Below are 22,214 nucleotides of genomic sequence, written 5' to 3'. Positions count from 1 at the left end.
TGCGTAAGGGCCTCCATTCAAATGGAAAGTAAGAAAAGTGCATCTGAACAGTAGAGAGAGGAACACTGAAAAGTCCTTTGAACCTCAGGATGATGGATGGATGGATGGATAGATGGAGATGATATAGTGAGGATGATTAGATAGATAGATAGATGGTTAGATAGGTGGGTAGGTAAATAGATGGTAGATAGATAATAGATTAGATAGATATAGAGATGGCGACTAGATAGACAGATAGAGATAGATGAATAGATAGTTAGATAGAGATAGGTGGGCAGTTACGCTCTCCCAGGGGTCCTGCAAGCTCTGAATCCAGAGGGAAGGCTCTTCTTATTCATCCCTTCACTGAACAATCCGGTCCTCAGGTCGCACTGAGGCGGGAGCTGAGGGGATGGGCTCTGTGCCCCCAGCAGGGCGAGGAGGGTGTCTCAAGGGGCCAGTTTAGCTCAGGAGGGTCTCAGCCACAGGTCGACTCAGCCGCTGGAATCACTGGCAATCAGTCACAGAGCAGCGGTTTGACGCCTGTTGGAACTTTCTGTGTCCCTTTTCCTGTCTGTTCAGGACTCACTGGGCACAGGGGTGGGACTGGCTCCTAAGGAAACACCACCCTGAGCAAGTGTCCCCCGCTTCCTGACTTTCCTGGGCCTCTTCCCCAGGGCAAACCACACGCCGGCCCGCAGCCCAGGGCGCCGGGTACACCACACAGCCCCAAGGCCCCACCAAGCGCCACTTCCTCCCCGAAAACTCCGGTCTCTGCAGCAGCCCCCACACCTGGTGCTCGAGCATCTGAGGGCAACTCACAGGTACCTGCTCCCCGTGACTCACCCCTCAGCGCCTTAGCAACCTCCGTAACCCCGTGCCCCTCGGGCCTCTCCGAATCTTCTTCCTGTTTTGGTATTTGGCACAAAACAAGCTGTCTGGATGGTGGGTGATGCTGGGAGCCCCGTGGTCCCCCTTCCCAGGGCACCCACGGAGAAGTCACATCCACATCCCGAAGAGAGGCAGGCGGGTACTGTCACATATGTGAGTCCGGGGAGATCAGACCCAAATGAGGAGCTGTCGAGAGAGGGGCCCTAACGCCTCGGACCTGCCGCTCTGGCCTTCCTGCTTGTCGATGCGGGTGCAGACCTCCGCGTGAGCGTCCCTTCCCCAGCAGGAGCACTGACTGCCCAGTGGCTGACTGCTCGGTTGCTCTGTGCACCGTGGGCTCTGGCCCACACCTGCTGAAGGTGTGCTCCTTGGCCCCTTTCTGCCCCGCCCCCCAGGTTCTCCCCCCACGAGCGCAAAGTATCCCATTTCTCCAACTCCATCCCATCTGCTCTTAGGAAATGACCCACTGTTGGTTTGTAGGGGAGCAGAATCTGCCACCCCAAAATACACGTGTTTGGCCTAAGGATTCTTTTAAGCTGGTTATTTTTAAGAAGGCACAGGCACAGAAGAAGCTCTGAAAGCCAAGTCGAAGTTGCCCTTTGTAAAAGACGCTTATATTTGTAAGTGTCTCCCTTGTCGTACCAAGAAGAGGGGTAATGACTCAATCTGTAGAAACTCTAGTCAATGCAGAAGGCAAGGACTTAAATCTGCAGAGCTACCTTACCCTTGTTTACTGTGCTTTTCCTGCTCGCCTCTCATCTCTAGCTCCCCCACTCCTAACATCTTCTGTTGTCTTCAGCTGAGGAAAGCGTTTAAGGTGATGGTTTTGCCCATTTTGGCGAGTTACTTAGTTTTCCTGGGTCTCTCCCACGTATACACGTTATTCAGCTTTTGGTTTTTTTCTCCTGTTAATCTGTCTCTTGTCAATTTCGTGATGAGGCCAGCCAAAGAAGCCAGAAGGGAAGAAGGGACACGTCCCCTCCCCTACAGTCTTTTACGTCTTAATATGAAGCTACTGACGCATTTCCCACTCACAAGAGTATGTGCCATTTGAGACTCACCCAGCTGTGACTGTGGAGGGCCAGGTGTGCCCCTGTTAGGGGTTATCAATTAGTGCAGCCATGTAGGGAAGAATGATCCAGAGAGCTTCCAGAAGGTTCTAAGGGTCTGCATCCCAGGGTGTGGTCCAGTGAAAGCAGCCCAGTTCTGTCAGCCGGTTTTGCTCTGTGACATGAGACTGACACTGACCTTTGGTCCTCCTGGCCTGACGTGTCCTTCCGCCCGGTCAGGCACGGCAGGGGTCCTGGCTAGTGGCTGGGGTCGATAGGGATGCTCTACCTGTTCCCAACAGAAGCAGAAAGAGAGGGTGTGTGAAGAGCAGAACAATCTCTCTGAGCCCCAGCAAGGCACGTCCTTTCCGCGGTGCCCGAAAAGACTCACCTCTGGTCGACTTACCTCACTCACCGAGGGTGACGCCAGGGAGCCCGGCGGGGTCTCGTGCAGCAGCCAGCTGCCTTCCCAGGGGGCCCTGGAGCATCGAAGGCGCCCCGAGCACTCTCCCCTCTGCAGGAATTGAATCAGTGCACCGCACTAGCCTCCACACTCTTCTTCCCTTCACCCACCCCTGCTGAAAAAAAAAAAAAGAAAAGAAAGAAAGGGGAAAAAAAACCACCCAGGGTATCAGCCAAGGTGATCTTCCTGCCACAGGACAAGCTCGCTCAGACACATGGCCCCCCACGCAGGCCTGTCTCCCACACCTCCCGAGAAGGAGGGAGTGGGGGGTTGTTGCTCTAGGAAGCGGTTTCCCTTCTGTTCCATTTCTTTGCCCCCCACAGGCAGGGGTTTAGGCCATAGATGTTACTCCCAAGCCACCAGAGTCAGGAACTTCAGAAGCAGCCAGCATTCTCTCCCCCCTCCCCTCCCCCCATGAGGGGGTGATGAGCGAAGTAAAGCAAGAAGTACCATCTGGGGACCCTGCCAAGCTCAGGCTGGGGGTAGGGAAGCGAGGGGAGACTTGGCCTGGCTCGGGATTCCCTGGGTTTGTGATCCAGGCGAGGCGCTCTAACAGAGCCCGAAAGCCCACGTGCAGCTCTGATGGGCTGCACTCCCAAGGGCTGCACTTGGCGGTGGCTGGACGGCAGATGAAACCAGGGTGTTCCCCAGCCACCCCTTCTCCCCGCGCCCCCCTCGTTTCCCTACCACACAGCTGGCGAATCAATGAGGCATCAGACCCACCCCCGGATCAGGGCTGTAACGCTGCCAAGTTGCCGCCCCAGGGATGTGAGCGTGAGCTTCTTTCTGAGCTTCTCTGCACGTGGAAGGAAGGCGCTTCAGTCAGCAGCCGGCTCTCCAGCCCGGCCTTGGACCCCAGCCCCACCCCCAAGCTCTGTGTCTCTGGCGTGACATCCCTCACGCCTCGGTTCCCCGCCACCCCTCCCCTGTCTAGAATTTGGGTCAACACGCCCCCCTAACTGACCTCCCACTGATGAAGGCCATGGGACCCCATTTTTCCCTTGTGTAGACTGGTCCCTAAAAGATGTCCCCCAAAGCTCCAGATCAGTTGGAGAGAAGTTTGGTAAAGAAGCCCTGTCTTACCTGCACCTTTTACCATCAACTTCCCTCCCACGGCCCAGAAGGAAGAACTAATGCCGTTTCCAGAGGTGCCTGACTTACACACAGATGGCAAACCCCAGGAGAACCTTCCTTCGTGTCTTCAAGACATTTAGGGCTCTCCCACTAAAAGGGCAGACTAGCAGGCCTACGAAGGGCAACAAACTGTGGAATACCCTCACCCCACACTGTTCACTCATGGGTCGTTCAACAAGCGTTTACTGAGCGCCAGCTTCGAGCCGGGAACACATACGTACCTGTGTGTGCTGGGAGGGGAAACTTTTCCTCTGCCCTCCTGGGTTTAGTGGCTGCAGTTGTGTCAGTTAATTGGACAAGAGACTAACAAACAGGATGAACAAACAGGAGAAGGGCGCACACATTTTATCTGACGTTAACAATTTTACTCTGACTTGGCCCGGGAGGCTTCACAGAAAAGAAGTGAGGAGCCAAAGTGGATAGGAATAAGTTTATACAGCATTTTAACAAAGAGCAGTAGGGCTTCCCTGGTGGCACAGTGGTTAAGAATCCACCTGCCAGTGCCGGGGACACGGGTTCGATCCCTGGTCCAGGAAGACCCCACATGCCACGGAGCAACTAAGCCCGTGTGCCACAATTACTGAGCTCACGAGCCACAACTACTGAGCCCACATGCCACAACTAGTGAAGCCCGTGCACCTAGAGCCCATGCTCTGCAGCAAGAGCAGCCACCGCAACGAGAAGCCCGTGCACTGCAACGAAGAGTAGCCCCCGCTCACCACAACTAGAGAAAGCCGGCGTGCAGCAAGGAAGACCCAGCGCAGCCAAAAATAAATAAATAATTTGTTTAAAAAAAAACAAAACAAAGAGCAGTAAGTGGTGGAAACTAACAAGACAGAGGAAAGCAGGGAGGGGGTGTGGGGATGCCGTAATAGATGGGGAAAGGAGTAGAAGATTGAGGGCTGTCTAGTAAGGTTTATCATTAAACCTTCCTCTCTTGGCTCTGGGCTAAGAGACTAGAGTCCTCTCAGATGATTAAGAGTTGCTGTCTTCCTGGTAAGGAGGGTGAAATGCCTTTACAAATGGAAATTTCTATCCTGCTTTTAGCCAAATAGGAAGAAGGCAGAGATATTTTTTCCTTCTCTTTCTGCTATTTTTCTTAGTTGCCTTCAGCTCAAAATAATCCTTATGCCAAAGAGGCACAAGTGGGTGGCATATTCTGGTCCCCTTCGTGTGTACACATGACTGAGAAGTACATGGTGGGCTCTCCTTGTGTTCATAGAAACACATCGCTCAGTCCCCTAGCACGTGCTTGGCCTGGAACCTAGCAGATCCCTTACAAAGTTACCATCTCTCCTGCCCTTTTATGATCTTGTCCAGTCTAAGTAGCAGCCCTCACTGGCCGCCATCCTGTGCTTACCACCTGTACTATGCATGGGATTTCACGCTCTCAGGGGCTGTTCTCCAGTCACTTCTTGGGCAGGGGTGTTTCATTTCAACCAGCTGTTGAGTTCCTCAGCGGTAGGAAGTGCAGCGGCTCTTTTATCTACAGGGGCTGCTACAGTGGAAGGTGTGGGAGACCTCGCCTAGTCCCTGGGAGGCCAGGATTCAGGAGGCCTGTGAACCTGGGTGGGAGAACAATTACCTCTTTATTTTCACTAGGCTCTAACTGCAACCTGTCAGCCTAGGCCCTGGCAGCCGGTCACAGTGGAATGAAGTATACCTGTGACTCTGTCACTGACAGAAATCATGACTCTCTTCATAGCCCATTACAGGTGATTCAAGTACCTTGAAATATGTTTGCACATCACTGCTTTGAGATTACAGTTGTTATTACTTAATAATCATATGGAAGGAACATCATATTAGAAATCTGGTTTTTAACATTTGGATAACTGTATTTTAACATGAGCAGTTTTTTGTCATCTTATGTACTTTACTTCATACATTTTAAACCATCACCCTGAGGAAGGTCCTTAGTTTCACCTGAAGGGTCCATGGCACAAGAAAAGGTAGAGAACCCTTGATCTAGCCTGACATTTTTGTCTTCCAAGTGAAGAAACTGACACATGGGATTTTTTTTTCCCCCAAATCCTCCTGGCTTTCTCCAGCGAGACGGGACCAGAACCCTCAGCTCCTGGTTCCTTTTCAGGGCTCTCCTCACAATGCAGAGCCCTTTAATCCCTACACCCACCTCCTCTCAGCCCCAAACACATGATGACTCAGCAAATACCGTCCCCCAAAGGCTAGGATTTGGACCTATGGTACGACTCCCTGACCCACTGATTGTCCTGATTTTTTCTCAAGGTGGCTTGACAACTTCCTTCCTTGTAATCTATAATATTTGTCATCTTCCACCTGGCCCAGAAAATCAATAGCAATGACAGTAATAGTAGTGGCACCCTTGATTGAGGACTTACTCTCTGTCGCCCTTAACTATTATATATTTATTTATACCTCAGTTCATCGACAAAGAAGCACTATTAGTCCCATTTTACAGATGAGGAAAATGAGGCTCAGAGAAGTTAAGTGATTTGTCTAAGGCCACACAGCCAATTTCATCAAAGATCCAGGTGCTTCTTCTGATAGGTTCAATTTCAAGGAGGTTGCAGCTGGGGCTGGAGGTTAAGGAGGTGGCCAAGGGATAGTATCACCCAGATATGAAGGACACGAAGGACTCGGTGCTGCTGTTTCTGGGGCGGGTGGAGCCACTGCAGCTGAGGCTGGTGATGTCTGAGCTTGGCGACCGCCCTGGGTGTTACCCTTAAAGCAGCTTCACAGGGCATTGATTTCTGATGTGATCTGTGCCTGCCCAAGGGAAGCAGGGGTGCACCCCTATCTCATCTCTGTGGTTTGCTCTGTTCCATGAGCATCTTCAGCCCCAAGCATAAGCAGAGAGGCACCACGTGGCTTAGTTCTGGGTACAGCCACTGCTGGGGGAGGGGAGCGGGGGTCTGTAAAACTAATGCCTTTTATCCTTTTTTTTTTTTTTTTGTGGTACGTGGGCCTCTTACTGTTGTGGCCTCTCCCATTGCGGAGCACAGGCTCCAGACGCACAGGCTCAGCGGCCATGGCTCACGGGCCCAGCCGCTCCGCGGCATGTGGGATCTTCCCAGACCGGGTCACGAACCCACGTCCCCTGCATCGGCAGGCGGACTCCCAACCACTGCGCCACCAGGGAAGCCCTTTTTTCTTTTTTTTTTAATGATGGAGGAGGAGAAGGATTGGGGGTGGTTACAGATGTATTTGTTTCTTCCTCCTTTTTAAAATCCATTTAATCCTTGATAGACTTCTAGACACTTGAGTAACCTATTTATTCCCTCAGGTGGAGTGAATGTCTACATTATGCTGAACTTCCAGAACCAGCTAGAGATACAACAGCGACAGAGTCCTTCCTTCTGGTGAAGTGGACAGATGAGCAGGCAGGCGACCTCTATGGAGAGACAGACGCAGCTGAGAGAGTGAGTTCAGGGCACTAAGGGACCACCCGAGGGGATGCTTGTCCTGGTCCCGAGTAGTCAGGGAGGTTTCCCAGAGATGAATGGTGAGGATGTGGAAGAAAACTTCCCTCTGCCTTTCTAGGTTCTTCTGGCTGGTCTAAGAATTAAAGTGAAATAAGACAGATTAACAGGAGAAAATCACATTTAGTTTCATATATACAGGAACCCCACATACAGGAGAAGGTCAGAGACCCACACATACATGAGAGGGTCAGAGACAGAAAGGTAAGATGAGGTCTGTACGCCATCCTGAGCTGAGGAATGCCATCAGGACCTGGGGTTTCCAAGGACGGGAGGGTCATTCATGTGGGGATAAGAAGAAGAGCAGATGTTGGGTAATTAGATGCGCTTTCCCTGACATACAGATAGGGCCACTTTGGTAAAAGGTAACTCTGGTAACAACTCTTTTTCTGGGAAAAATCCACAATTGAAATTCTTTTAGGTAGTTAGGGGAGGGGCAGTAATTTCTCTAGAACCCGCAGGGTATCGATTGCCTTTAGCTCAAAATAATCCTCATGCAAAAGTGACACATTTTGGGGCGGGGGGTTCATTATGAACCCCTACGAAATGCACCCATGTACTAGCAACTAGATAAAAAGCCCAGAAGAGTCTATGCACCCCAGCAGCCCCATCCAGTCACTGACTCCCAAGGTTACTATGTTAGTGATGATACTAGATTATTTTTGCCTGGTTTTGAACTTGATATAAATGGAATCACACGGAATGTGTTCTTCCAGCTCTGGCTTCTTTTGCTCAACAGTATTTTGGTGCAACTCATCCATACTGTTAATAGCTGTAGTTCATTCACTCCCATTGCTGTCTTTATTTCTTTGCTGGGATAGATCAGTACTTATTTATTCATTTTCCTGCTGATGAACATCTGAGTTGTATCCAGCTGAGGCTGTTACAAATAGTGCTGCTACAGACATTCCTGAGCACATCTTTGGGGGAACATATGCACTCATTTCCTTTGGGATATGCCCAGGGCAGAATTGCTGGGCCACAGAGTATGCATGGGTGCAGTTTTAGTTGATGCCATACTTAGTTGATATTTAAAAGAGAAAAAGAGAGCAAGGGAGAAAACATTTTTAATTATCTGAAAAAAAAATTAAGCTTAATGAACGTTTTATCAAAGAGGCACTTTTCCTCTGTGATTGCACAATTAGATTTTAAAAATAATAATTGGAGGAGAACTCAGGGATGGTGTAGCCCAGTGTTTTTCAGCCATTGTAAAATTCACAATGGGTTTTTCAATTTTTTTATTATGGTAAATATACATAACATAAAATTTACTATTTAACCATTTATAGTAAGTTTTGAAATTATTTTAGTTGGTCATGATCAAATTTTTTTTTTAATGGAACAGAATTTTTAAAAAGTGTCACAATAAACATAAATACTATTGAATATTTCATGGGACTTTTGTTATGGGTGTGTGAGCTCTGGGTCAAAAAAGCTTGTAAAACACGGGTCTAGTCCAACTTTTTAAATTTACAGAGTGGAAGGTACACTCAGAGATGTAAGTGATGTTTCTAAACACAGCTTGAACTAGACCATGACATCCTGGCTTCCAGTTCAGTGTACTCTCCAACTTCCATCTCACCACCTGAGATCACTGCCGCTGATCTTGTCAAAGTTACAGGCTAGATGGTGCTGTGTGTTTGTGGCCCCGTACTTTACCCACGAGAAAGGATCTCAAGTCCCCTGACCCTTGAGTTGGTCCCCAGGAGGCTGCCAGAGCCAGGACCCAACAACCAGCACCTTCTGAACCATTAAAACTCGGGGCACCCATTTGACCCTTTCTACTTTAGGGTCAACCAGGAATAGTACAAACCTAGAAACTTGAAGAGTGGGGAAAGAACCTGTGGTTTGACATTTTTCAGAATTTTTTTTCTCTTTTGTGTGTGTTTCAAGGACATCTTTCAAGTGCAGAGATCTGGAGAGGAAGCGCTATAAATAGAAGGGGCCTCGAGGTGGGGGGGAGGGGAAGGGAGGGCTGGGGGAGGAGGAAGTGCGTCCCCAAATCTAGGGCCCTGGCAGGGCTTTTCAGGGGGCCCTTTCTCACCATCAAAACCAGGGCTGGCGCCAAGTGCGCTGACCTGGGTCCCCACGTTCCAGCTCCAGCCAATCCCCACCACCACGTCCACCAAGACAGCCCCTGGGAGGAAAGGGATCCATCTCACCTCGGACCTAAGTTCCCGGGGCCACTCGGCTGAAAAGGGCTCCCACGTCATTCGCCCCTCACCCATCAGCGGTGTTATAACATCACTTGGGTGTGTCTCACCCTAGTCAAACCTCAGCAGTGCCTTCCCAAGGTCTTAGAATAAACCCCGCCCCCAGCCCACCGACGGCAGATTCATCATTTTTGACCAGGTAGACGCAGCAGGAAGGGAGAGGGTGGAGAGCAGGTGACGTGAGGCTGTATTTGCACGGCATCCCCTGTTTTTCCGGGGAGTGTATCTCTCCTCGGGGGCCTGGCTTTGGTGGGAAGAGGCAGAAAGGCCGTGGAGGTTGTTGGGGGAGGGGCTAGATTCCCCCTCCCCCCCAATCACTGACCGCCTTTCACTCCTCCCAGGTGCACCTCCTCACCCAGGGCCTTCTCTCTGCTCCTCACCTAGAGCTCCTCTCAGCCTTCCAGCCTCCACCTCAGTATCACCTTGTTGGGCCAAGTGCTCTTCAAGGACGCTGTAAATTAGAACCTCTTGTTGCCCGATGGGCCCTTCCTTCCAACACCTTATGTGTGTGTCAGCGTTTGATTTGTGTGATTATTAGGTTAATATCTCCCCCAACAAACTGTGAACTCTGAAGACAGGTCCAGGTTGGCTTTGCTCACTGCTGTATGCCCACCTCCTAGCTCAGTGTCTGCACAGGAGATGGTGCCCAATACCATACAGGTGGGAAGAGGGAGGGTGGAGGGAGGGGAGGAGGTAGGAGAGAGGGGAAGGGGAAGGAGAGGAGAGCAGAGGGGATGCCGGGAGAAGATGGAGGGGAGGGGAAGGGGAGGGGGAGGGGAGGGGGAGGGGGAGGAGGAGGGGAGGGGGAGGGGAGGGGAGGGGGAGGGGAGGGGGAGGGGGCCAGTTATCATTAAGAACTGAGCAGCTCTCTCCCTCTGTCACTCCCTGAAAATGGGTTTACAGTTTCCCCTGTTCTAACCAGTCAGCTCGGGAGCCAGTGAGTGGTGTGCCCTCGGGTTCCCGCTGCCCTCGGAGAACAAGCCTCACGGGCTTCACAGGGGCACCTGACACTCTGCCAGAGGCCAGTCGGGCAGCTGTGTGGACCTGGTGGAGATGCAGAGCCCGCCGCCCTCGGCGGGAGCCCTGTCAAAGGTTAAAGGTTAGGAGAGGACCTCCGCCAAGGTGACTGGGCACAGAGAGAGACCCCAGGGCGCAGTGTAAAAAGTTGGGTGGGTCCAGCTGGCCTAGGGCTTTGGTTTGGCTGGGAGGGGTGTGTGATTTGGGAGCCAAGGCTGAGCTGTTTGAGATGCTAAACTGCACCCTTCCCCCAAGCAGCCATGGAACCCCAGCTGTCTAACATTCTCCAACAGCATCCATTTGAAAGAGGGCTTAATTCTACTCAGTCTGGTGCACTCTGGAAGTAGGATCCGTATACCATAAAAGTGCGATTCAGTGGTATTTAGGTGTTTAGTAAATTTAGAGTTGGGCAACCATCACCACGATCCAGTTCCGGAACATCCCACCTGTAAAAAATGAATGAGCAGAAACCTCGATTAAATAGTCAGAAGGGGCAGCTGTCATGTCCTGTGGCCATAGCAGAGCCCAACAGGAAGGAAACAGACTCCTCTTCTTTCTTGGCAAGAACTCAGCCAATGAAAAGCCATGGACTCTGTTTACAACAGCAGCCCTCCAGACTTCCTCTTCCCCTCTATAAAAGAGTTCTCCTTCCCTTGCTGTGTGGAGACTTGCACGTGGCTTGCCATGGCTGCAGAGGCGGAAGTGTAATTCTCTGCTGATCCCAGATAAACCCATCTTCGCTAGAGAAATATCTGGCAGTTGGTTTGTTTCAAGTCAGCACCTCCAGGAGATCCCTTGTGTCTGTTTATGGCCACCCCCTCCCATTACAGCCCAGACCGGCCAACCTCTAATCTGCTCTCTCTGCATATGTTTTTGCCTTTTCTGGATGCTTCATGTAAACGGAATCATCCACTACATGGCCTTTGGCATCCGGCGCCTTTCACTGAGCATAACGATTTTGAGGTTCATGTGTGGCATGCATGTTTCGGCAGTTTGTTTCTTTTTGTTGCTGAATGGTCTTCCTGGGTCTTGGTTTCTTATTAATGGAAGGGAAAGATATTTTTAGTCATACAGAAACGATGCCTTCCTCCAAGGACCCAAATGAATGAGAGGTTGGTCCGGGTGAGGCTTCTGTGCCTAGGAGACAGAGAGAATGTCCCATCATGGTGATGGAGACGCAGGAAGATTCTCTGGATGGAAAAAGTTAAAACACATCTCAATGGGATAGAGTGATGAGCAGAAACCAGTTAGGTCAAATGTCAAAAAAGCCTCTCCTTTGGTTTCAGATATCACTTGCATAAGTGAGAAGTGCCGGACTAGGTAACACCTTGAGGGCTGTAACAGGAGAACAGAGGAGCCCTGAGTTCAGAGAGATGGCCCAAGGTCAGGGCCACCCCTGCACCAAAGAAATGGGAATCCCCTGGTGCAGATTAGGGTCAGGAGCTTGTCAGTCCTCACACGGGATTCCAATGTACAGCCAAGGGCAAAGTCAAGGATGACTGTGCTAAAGGTTACGGGACGCCCAAAGTAACCGACTGCTGTACCAGAAGGGAGGGTCTCAGGTGGAATCCTGGTGTTCCCTTAACAGCCCCACGCAGACCTCCTCTTCTGGAAGGCCAGCAGGAGGCCTTGTAACTATCGTCCTCACCTCCTCCACCGATGCCCTAATGCTGGCTCCACAGAGAGGACCTGGTAGGTGCATAGACAACACCAGCTTGTCACAGGACTGAGAAAACTGGTTCTTCCTACTTTATTAAAGAAAAAAAAAAAATCCCAAGTATTACCTGAATACATTCTCATAGAAAATTCATAAAGGACAGTTCCCCTAGGACAAATCACAACGGTCTGATATGCATACTTGTAGGCACTTTTCCATGCATTTACCTCTCTAGGTAATATACAACTACATAGCTTTTATTTTGCCTATAAACAAATGAGATTATGCTCGAGGAATTATGTGAAAACTTGCTTCTCAATATATCACCAGGATCGTTGCACGTCAGGACGCACAGCTCTGATTCGTCTCTGAAACAGCTTCAAAATGGGAGGTGACTTTCCTCACTGAACCATGGGTTTTATCCTACATCGCTCTCAACGTTGCTCACTTCTGCAAATGTCATTTCTGTGGGCCTCCTTGTACATATGTACCCAGGCACATGTCTACACTTTTTGTTACTAGGACAGATTCTTAGAAGTGGAATGAGGGGGAGTTCTGGACTCTGCATTCAGCTTTGTTCATTTATTTGCCTGTAGAGCTACAGTGACTGTAACAGGAGAGTCAGTGGTTTCAGTCTTGGTTATATTATGGATTCTGTTGCTCTTGTGAGTAGGATCCCTTTCCCCTTACCTTTTCTAATAAGTTAGAGTTAGTGATTAAGAAAACCATAGATTTTTAATTGTGGTAAAACACATAAAAGGTGAAAATTGACCTTTTTCACCCTTTTTAAGTGAATGGTTCTGTGGCATTAAGTACATTCACATTGTTGGGCAACCATCATCACCATCCAGCTCCAGAATTTTCTCATCTTCCCAAACAGAAACTCTATACCCATTAGACACTTACACCCCAGTTCCCCCTACTTCCAGCCCTCAGCAACCACTGTTCTACTTTTTATCTTTATGAATTTGATCTAGGAACCTCACACAATATTTGTCCTTTTGTGTTTGGCTTCTTTCACTTAACATAATGTCTCCAAGTTTCGTCCACAACGTAGCACTCCACTGCTTTTTATGGCTGAATAATAGTCCACTGTACATGCATGTCACATTTGTTTTATCCAGTCATCTGTCAATGGACACTTGGGTTGCTTCACCCTTTTGGCTACTGTGAATACTGCTGCTGTGAAGAGTAGGAACCCTCAGTGTACAAACATCTGTTTGAGTCTCTGCTTTCACTTCTTTGGTTATATATCCAGAATTTGAATTTGAACTCCTTGTTTAATTTTTTGAGGAATCATCACACCATTTTCCACAGTGTCTGTACCATTTTGCAGTCCCGCCAGCAATGCACAGGGAGCCAATTTCTCCACATCCTCACCAGTACTTGTTATATTCTATCGTTTTTTAAAAACACCCACACAAATGGATGTGAAAGCCATTGATCTGTGTATGTTGGTCTTGTGTCCAGCCACCTCCCCAAATTCTCCCATTAGTTTTTCATTCGGGGTCTTGGATTCTCTAGGTAGTTCATCACATCACCTGCAATAGTGACAATATTTTTCTTCTCATTTTAGATTCAGGCCCTTTTGTCTTATTTTCCTACATTGTCAAGGATCCACATTACAAGGTTGAAGAGAAGCGGTGATGGCAGGTACCCCTTCCTTCTAGTGTTTTACTATTACATGTCATGATTTGTGCAAACTTCTGGTAGACCCTGGTTAGGGTTAGGAATGTGGCCTCTGTGCCTGCGTTGCTAAGAGTTTATCAACAATATCCAGCTTGTCAAATGTTTTTGGAGTGCCTACTGAAATAACTATGCCTCAATTCCGTGAATTACACTGATAGGTTCCCTAATAACCAATTCCTGTATTTGTTGGATAAACCTACTTGTCATGAAGTATTTGTGTTTAATGTAGAGACTGAGATATAGTAGATCACCCCAAATGAACAGGAGGCCAATGGCTAATGAAACAGAAGAGATAGTGACAGATACGGATCGTATCTTTGTTCCAAGAAGGGCACATCAGTGGGGGAAAAATCCCAAAGGAGCAAGATTCTTCAAAGAACCTTTGACCCTGTTGTAATAAGATGGAGAAAATTGTATTCAACCAAGTTAATATCGAGGAGAGTTCTAGGTGCATTTGGAAGAAACATTTTGATAAACAGTTTGCAATTGTTGAAATGTCTACCCAAGAAGAGCCTCATGTTGGGCTAAGAACCTGAGCTGCTGGGATGGGCAGGGCTGGGACAGAGCTGACTTGTCTCTGGCATGAAAAGGAGAGGAAGAAAAGGTAGAAGGGGAAAGCCAAAGAGACTGGGCAGTGCTGGGGAGAAAGGAGAAAAAGAAAAGGAAGCAAACCCTGGCATTGGGGCGGCCAAGGAGGGCCACTGGGGAGAAGGGATTGTCTACTGGGCTATAGGTTGTTTGGTGTAGTTACCTGCGACTGATGCTTTTGCACATCTGGGGCCCAGTGGGGGAGCAGGGAAAGGGCCAACTTCTGCCTGCAGCTGGAGGATGCCATGCAGGTGGAGCATAGGAGCTGAGGGCATCTGACTTCTAGATCAACCCAAGGTTTGGGAGGTGACAGAACCTTGCACCCGAGCTGGCTTGGGGGTTACAAGGGGAAAGGGCTAAGTACGACTTGGGGGATGAAACTTCTGGTCTGGAGGATCTTAATCACATGTATGTGGATCCTTCAAAGAATCTATGACTAAAACTCAGAGGGTTCATGAACTTAAATAGGAAAAATTTACATCTTTATTTTCCCTAACCTCTCACTGAAATTGAGCATTGCCTTCTATTATGAACACAGGCAACAATCCCTAAGGTTTAGCCGTGCCGAGAGAAATAACAGATTTTCACACCACACTTTAGTTGTTGCCAATATCTCAAAATATTTTTTATACTCGTTGCTGCTTTGAAATCACATGGTCATAGACCCACCATCTGGGCATCAGAAAGAGTATGATGGGGCTTCCCTGGTGGCGCAGTGGTTGAGAGTCTGCCTGCCGATGCAGGGGATGCGGTTTCGTGCCCCGGTCCGGGAAGATCCCACATGCTGCGGAGCGGCTGGGCCCGTGGGCCATGGCCGCTGAGCCTGCGTGTCTGGAGCCTGTGCTCCACAACGGGAGAGGCCACAGCAGTGAGAGGCCCGCGTACCGCAAAAAAAAAAAAAAAAAGAGTATGATGGTGCTGGACCCTAAGGACCAGACCGAAGGCAGGGTGGAGGTACTCCACCTGGTTTTCTGTTTTGTCATTTAATCCAGCACATTCTCTGTGCCAGACACTAGTAGCCCTAGGGCAGGTACATAGACAGTAAGGCAGAGAGCCTGCCCCGTGGAACCCAGGGGCTGGGGGAGGCGTACAGCTCATCCAGACAAACAACCGCACCACACGGTGACACGCTGCAGGAGCACAGAAGCAGGGCTGGTGGTCTCAGACAAGGTTTCGTACAGGAAGTGACACTTGAACTGAGTTTTTCAGAGTATATTAAGAAATGCACACAGGACATAAAACTTTCCTCTGACCAGAAAAATCCCTCATCAAGCATGTGCGTGTCTCAGCTTAGAGTTCAGAAGAGCAAAAAGCAGAAATTTCCCCTGGCTGTGGGGCTGAAACAGGAAACCACCCAGAAACCCTCAGCAGAGGAGGCCGGGAGTCCCCAGTTCCCTGGGACGGAGTGGACATTTCACAGGAAACACTTCTGGGTGCAGCCCGAGTCTGTTCCCATCCCTCTGTGTTGGAATAAAGGCTCCATGAGCTCATGGGTTGTCTGTTTCGCTGGTGAATGAATCACAAGCACCTGTGCCCGGCGCAGATCTGGCCCCTGCAGAGTTCAGTTGAATGAGTGAATAAATCCAGCTGCAGCCTTCTAGAGCTGATGGGGGGCAGCCGGATAGGGCGGCCCTGACTGCCTCTCTGCGTGGCATTTGTGTCTCCAAATCACCATGGTGCCCTGCACTCTGGATGACCTGTAAGACCCCCTCCTCCCCACCCCCAAACTCCTGTGGATACAGAATTGCTTCAAGGCAGTGGGCAGGTAGAGTGCCCATCACCTGGGTTGCTCTGGTGTGAATGTCTCTGCCCTCTTCCAGGACGGCAAGGTGTTGTCGCAGAGATCTGCAGGGTCCTAGCGGGCATCTGAGCTGCCTGGATTAGGGATCCCTTTCCCCAGAGCATGGTCCGAGCTGGAAGCATGAGTCCCAGTTAGTAGAAGCAGAGGGCTGGGAGCATCCGCACCAGAGCCTCCATCCTGAGCTCACAGTGGGTGGAGAAAGTCGCCTCCTAACGGGGCCTCCCATAGGCTGATCCCTGATCCATAAAGGATAAAGCAGAGCATTTCTATGGCATCTCTGTTCCTCCCAGCAATGTTATTGGCTGAACTGTGTCCCCCCACCCACTCAAATTCATCTGTTGAAGCCCTAACCCCCAGCACCCCAGAATGTGACTGTATTTGGAGATAGGGTTTTTAAAGAGGTGATTAAGTTAAAATGAGGTCATATGGGTGGACCCTAATCTAATATGACTAGTGGCCTTATAGGAGATTAGAACACAGGCATACACAGAGGGAAGACCACATGAGGACACAGGGGGAAGACGTCCGTCTACAAGCCAAGGAGAGAGACCTCAGAGGAAACCAACCCTGCTGACACCTTGATCTCAGACTTCTAGCCTCCAGATTTGTGAGGAAATAAATTTCTGTTGTTTAAACCCCCCAGTCTGTGGTACTTTGTTACGACAACCCTGGCTAACTCATACAAATGACCTCACTCAGTGAAGTTTCTCAGTGGGCTCCCTGAGGTGACACCCACACTCTTGTCACCACAAAGGAGAAGTAAACAGAAGTGCTTTCAAAGACTCATAGGTCAGAAAGGCCTCAGGACTCAGGGATGGGTTATTGGGTTATTCGGTGACCTTACTGTTTCTCTGTACGAAAAACAGGCTTCAGAGCTTGAATTTCCGAGAAGAACAAGCTGCTCCTTGCTGATGTCAGAAGACTCACGCTCAGCAGTAAGCTGATGTTTGCTCACGTAGATTTTACACACAGAGAAGGAGAACCACAGACCCTGAATCAGGTTAAAAGTCTGACATCTGCGGGGAGGTTAGTGGGTTTTAATGTTTAAAAAAAAGTCTTATGGGGCTTCCCTGGTGGTGCAGTGGTTGGGAGTCCGCCTGCCGATGCAGGGGACGTGGGTTCATGCCCTGGTCCGGGAAGATCCCACATGCCGCGGAGCGGCTGGGCCCGTGAGCCATGGCCGCTGAGCCTGCGCGTCCGGAGCTTGTGCTCCGCAACGGGAGAGGCCACAACAGTGAGAGGCCCGCGTACCACAAAAAAAAAAAAAAAAAAAAAAAGTCTTATGCGTGCCTTAGTCTTTTACCGGGTTTATTAGTACAGTGCCTGAATTTACAGCACAAAGAGAACAATAAGAGTAAGTCCAACTTGGAATTCCGTTTCATAAGGTACTCGGCAGCCAGTCTTTAAGCTTTAAGTGCATTTCACTGATTACTTGGCAATGCCTCCAAGGGCTTTGGGGACACGTGGCCATCCCACCTCTCACTGCCCCTCCCCCACCTCCAGCTCAGTTTGCCTTCAATTGCCAGGCAGGTAACAGCCTCCAGCTGGGCTCTGCCTCCTGAGAAAGTCCAGGCGGTTTTGGTTGGTTTTGGTCGGTAAGTGACTGAAGGGCACGCTGGGTTATGCCGCCTCCTGCTGCACCCTCTGCCCAAGGTGAGTGAACTCTCATGGGCCCGGAGTTGCCAGGGTGGGAGGTGCAGGGTTTGCTGCTACCTGGCCCAGTTGCTTCACTTTCTGGGCTTCCGTTTCCTCCTTGTAAAGTGAGAAAAATAACAGCCCACCCAGCGGGTTTTTGCAGGAGTTAAGGGAGTAACATATGAACGGACTGTGTCTGGGATCTCGTAAATACTAAGTGTCCATTCCCTTTTTTTCCCCTGTCCTGTCTCACCCAACACCGTGCTGGGCACACGCTGAGGTTGGGATAAAGAGTGTTGATGAATTGATGTCCTGATCTCATCCACATCCCACCTGTCACTCACCTGTGTCCATCTCATATGGGATTGTCTTTGAAGAACATGAACTTTAAAACTATTTTTCTGATAAAAGTAACTGATGCTCCTTGCATTCAGTTTGGAATATGTACTCAAGCATAAAGAAGAAAAGAAATATTATAGCCAACCCTAACATACAGAGATAATCATTGGTTAATATTTTGCGGTCTTTCCTTCCAGTCTCTTTTCTATGCATATGTGTACCCAAGTCCCTTTTACTCAACTGCCTGAACGTTTGCCCCGAGCATCTTAGAGAAACCCTTCAGCACCTAAGGCCTCAAAGACAAGACCTTACTTATATAGCAGAGCTACGTTTGACAGCTCTTTCTCTCTCCATAGTTGATGTGCCTGCACACACCAGGGCCTGTCGCACACTTCTTACAGAAGTAAAATCACTCTCCTATCAAAAACGCAACAGAGAAAGCTGCTGGGATACTTCCAGCCTCGCAGCTTGTGATGAGTGCCTTTTAAGTTAGGCAAATGATTTAGAGAAAAGAATTTCTCTGGGTTTCTTGACCTCTTGTTCTGTGCTCTGTTATTTAGATGAAGAAATACAGTCATCTAGGTTTTAGTCTTGTTGAGAAGAAACTAGCTGCTGGGACCTCTGGCCGGGTCATTTCCCCAGATCAAAGTTTCACGGAGGAAATCGGAGGGCAGGCTGTTGGTTCCCGGCACCCCTGCACCACTCACCTGTGCAGGTCAACCAGGGCGTCCAGCCGGGAGGTGAAGTGGGCCTGCAAGGCTGGGCAAATTAATCTGATCCAAAGCATTTTTAGGAAATAACAATGCAAAAAGCATTTTGCTCAGGTGTAACACATTATGGAGAGCAACAGGGCTGGCACGCATCCTCCTGATTTGATACAGGGTCCACAGTTTCACACTGGAAGTGTAAACAGAACCATAGCTGTGATTCTCACATAACTGAAGCTTGACTTGGTGGGTGACTTTTTTTTTAATTGGAGTATAGTTGGTTTACAATATTGTGTTAGGTTCAGGTGGACAGCAAAGTGATTCATTATAGGTATATATATTTTTTCAGATTATTTTCCATTATGGGTTATTACAAGGTATTGCATAGAATTCCCTGTACTATACAGTAAATTCCTTGTTGCTTATCTATTTTATGCATGGTAGTTTGTATCTGTTAATCCCATACTCCTAATTTGTCCCTCCCCCCTTCCTTTCCCCTTTGGTATCCATAAGTTTGTTTTTTATGTCTGTGAGTCTGTTTCTGTTTTGTATACAGATTAATTTGTATTATTTTTTAAAGATTCCACATGTGAGTGATATGGTATAATATTTGTCTTTCTCTGTCTGACTTCATGAAGTATGATATTCTCTAGGTCCATCCATGTTGCTGCAAATGGCACTATTCCATTCTTTTTATAGCTCATATTCCATGGTGTGTGCATATATATGGCATCTTCTTAAGTCAATTTCTGTTGATGGGTACCTGGGTTTCTTCCATGTCTTGGCTACTGTAAATAGCACTGCTATGAACATTGGGTTGCATGTGTCTTTTCAAATTAGAGTTTTTATTTTTTCTGGGTATATACCCAGGAGTGGGACTGCTGGATCATATGGTAGCTCTATTTTTAGTTTTTTAAGGACCCTCCATACTGTTTGCCATAGTGGCTGCACCAATTTACATTCTGCTGGTAACTTTTGATTCCTGAAATCTGTCCTTGGTAACTGTGACCCTCCAGCTGTGTGCTGATGAGCCCAACTACCCTTCAGATATATTTGTGTGTGTGATTTTGTGAGAGTGTGTGTGTGTGTGTGTATAAAGGGAAACACTCCAAGGTCACAAACCTGAGTTACACGCGGACCCCTTTAAATGAAAAGACTTCCTTGTGAACCAAAGAAAACTGAGACTTCTCTGAGAAACCGCGTTACAAGTAAAACCCTGTAAGCACAGGTGATCTCGGGCGTCATCGCAGCCATCCACATATCACAAAGACCCCCCTGCATGGGGCTTCCCCAGATGGAGTCATTCAGTTGGTCCTATCTTTTTTTTTTTTTAGATTATCACTGAAATGAAAACATAGCTAAATTTAATTCTTAAGGGCCATGTGCCTCCTTCATCAACTGTGCCAACTATTTTTAATAAACTCCTAGTCCGAGAAATGCCGGTTTAGAATGTGTGTAAAGAAGGGAATGGTTGGTGTCACGCTGCCCATTTGATAGTGCTCATGAGACTGTTCCTGATCGGCTGATCCTTTAATCTCATATTTTTTAAAATTCCGTAAGGCTTTGCTTGGATTTCACTTGAATCCAAGTCTTGGAGGTACAGACTTGCCTTTGCCTTGGGGGGACTCTGCCTGAGCTGAGACAAAGGTTGTGTGCTGCAGGTATTTTGGTTGATGGGACGTGATCCCAGACGGCAGCAGTGAAGGACGGGTGAAGGGAAATAAGAGGAGGGAAAACCATAGAAGGCGGGCTTGCGAGTTGCCCACCAGAAGCCTCTGCAGAGGGCATAGGATGATCTCAGAGTTGTCCACCTGCCCAGGGAGGACTGAGAGAGTGGCACCCCTTGCTTAGTTCACTATCTGGCCCCCCACTGGTTGAGGGGGCCCCTGGGGGCCGTAACCCATGCCTGCCTAGGCTGTCTGCTGAGTGCCAGCCTCTGGAGATGCCCTGGGAGATCCATTCATTTCCTGCTGCTGCTGTAACAAAAGCACCACAAACTGGGTGCCTAACAGACATTTTTTCTCTCATACCTCTGGAGGCCAGAAGTCCACCATCAGTTTCGCTGGGCCCAAATCAAGGTGTCTTGGAGATTTGCTCCTTCTGGAGGCTCTAGGGAGAAATCTACTCCTTGCCTCCAGCTTCCGGTGGCCACGGCGTTCCTGGGCTCGTGGTCGCATCTCTCCAAGCTTTGCTTCCACCTTCACGTTGCCTTCTCCTCTGTGTGTCAAACCTCCCTCTGCCTCTTTCTTACAAGGACATGTGATGGCAGTTAGGACCCGCCTAGGTCATCCTCCTCATCTCAAGATCCTTAGTCACAACTGCAACGACCCTTTTCCCAAAGAAGGGGACATTTACAGGCTCCAGGGACTGCAACATGGAGAGATCTTTGGGGGCCATTTTTCAGCCGACCACAGGTGAGAAGCAAGAGGCAAGCCTCACTTGCTGCAGGTGAGACCCATCAGGGCCGAGCAGAGCGAAGCTTGTTGGAGCTGCTCACCCTCCCTGGGGCTGGAGGCAGAGGTGAGGCTGACATCACCAGGACAAAGGGCATCTGATAGAACCAGATGCCCTCTGGTTCTATCAGATGTGGACACCTCTGACTGACAGACCAGGCCTGGCAGGATGACGGTGCAGGCAAGTCGCTGCAGGCCTGGGGAATTCTGCAGTTATGTTTCAGTGCTGGTGAATGTTTTCCAGGTGTTGTGGCATCTGCTTGATTTATTTCTGCGGGAGAGCGGTTTCACATATCCCTGTCCAGGGATGCGTAATGAAGAGAACCTGGGATAACACCTCGGTCATCTTTTTCTACATGTGCTTGCTTTTCACTCATGTGGAACGTTACTGGAAAAGTTGCAGTAGGTACCTACCTCGTATCCCTGCCCTCACGTGCTCCACCCTAGAGAACTTTATCTCCAAAAAATCTGCTCACGCCCCACCCCGGTCAGGCCCTTCAGTGGTTCATGGTGCTGCACTGGGACAGCACTGGGATGGCACTTTGCACCACAAGCCCTGCTTATTTTAGTCCCCTGCTTATGGGGAGGGGACATTTGAAGACACGAGAGACTGACAGAGATAGAGAGATACAGAGACAGAGAGAGACACAGAGGAGACTGACAGCATCGTAACTCACTGAGGTTGCACTGTTGAGAATTGGTCACCGTGAGTCGGGGAAGGGTTTCCAGTGGGACGTTGTCCATCCTGAGACGCCTGAAGCGCTAAAGACCTGTGAATTGGAAGCAGCTCTCCCAGGAGAGCACGGGGCCTTCCCACTGTGCTCATGTTTCTGCATAACTACTGGCTGAATGAATAGAATGAATGGATAAGCAAAAGTAAGTTAATATCAACACTTGTAATTTGAAAATCTTACCAAAATGCAGTCTGCTTATTGCATAGGTCATGCACCCACAGAGTTGGAAATTCACAAGGTGCAGAAAGATGCACCCCCCCCACCATCCAGTTGCTGTAGAGGCAACCAGAGCTGTCTGCCCCATGTGTATCCTTGCAGAATGCTTTATGCATAGATGAGCCAAAATGTGCATGCATCATTGCTTTTTCCATTTCATCGTATCTTGGAAATCATTCCATAGTAGT

At 49.0% G+C, this 22,214-nt stretch overlaps 1 long non-coding RNA gene across 1 annotated transcript in view; it reads left to right on the top strand.

The window, feature by feature from the left end:
- LOC117202788 (uncharacterized) overlaps positions 1-16,735 on the top strand; it is a 29,560-nt gene extending 12,825 nt beyond the window's left edge. The window contains exons 3-5 of the long non-coding RNA XR_007473141.1: positions 657-5,231; positions 6,782-6,917; positions 13,441-16,735. This is a non-coding gene — a long non-coding RNA (uncharacterized LOC117202788). The remainder of the gene's footprint in view (positions 1-656; positions 5,232-6,781; positions 6,918-13,440) is intronic.
- Positions 16,736-22,214: the final 5,479 nt, after the last annotated feature.

This window comes from Orcinus orca, chromosome 18 (assembly GCF_937001465.1).
Source record: "Orcinus orca chromosome 18, mOrcOrc1.1, whole genome shotgun sequence".
NCBI classification, from domain to species: domain Eukaryota; kingdom Metazoa; phylum Chordata; class Mammalia; order Artiodactyla; family Delphinidae; genus Orcinus; species Orcinus orca.
The sequence above is the reverse complement of the archived record's forward strand: the minus strand, read 5'-3'. Positions and strand labels throughout refer to the sequence as shown.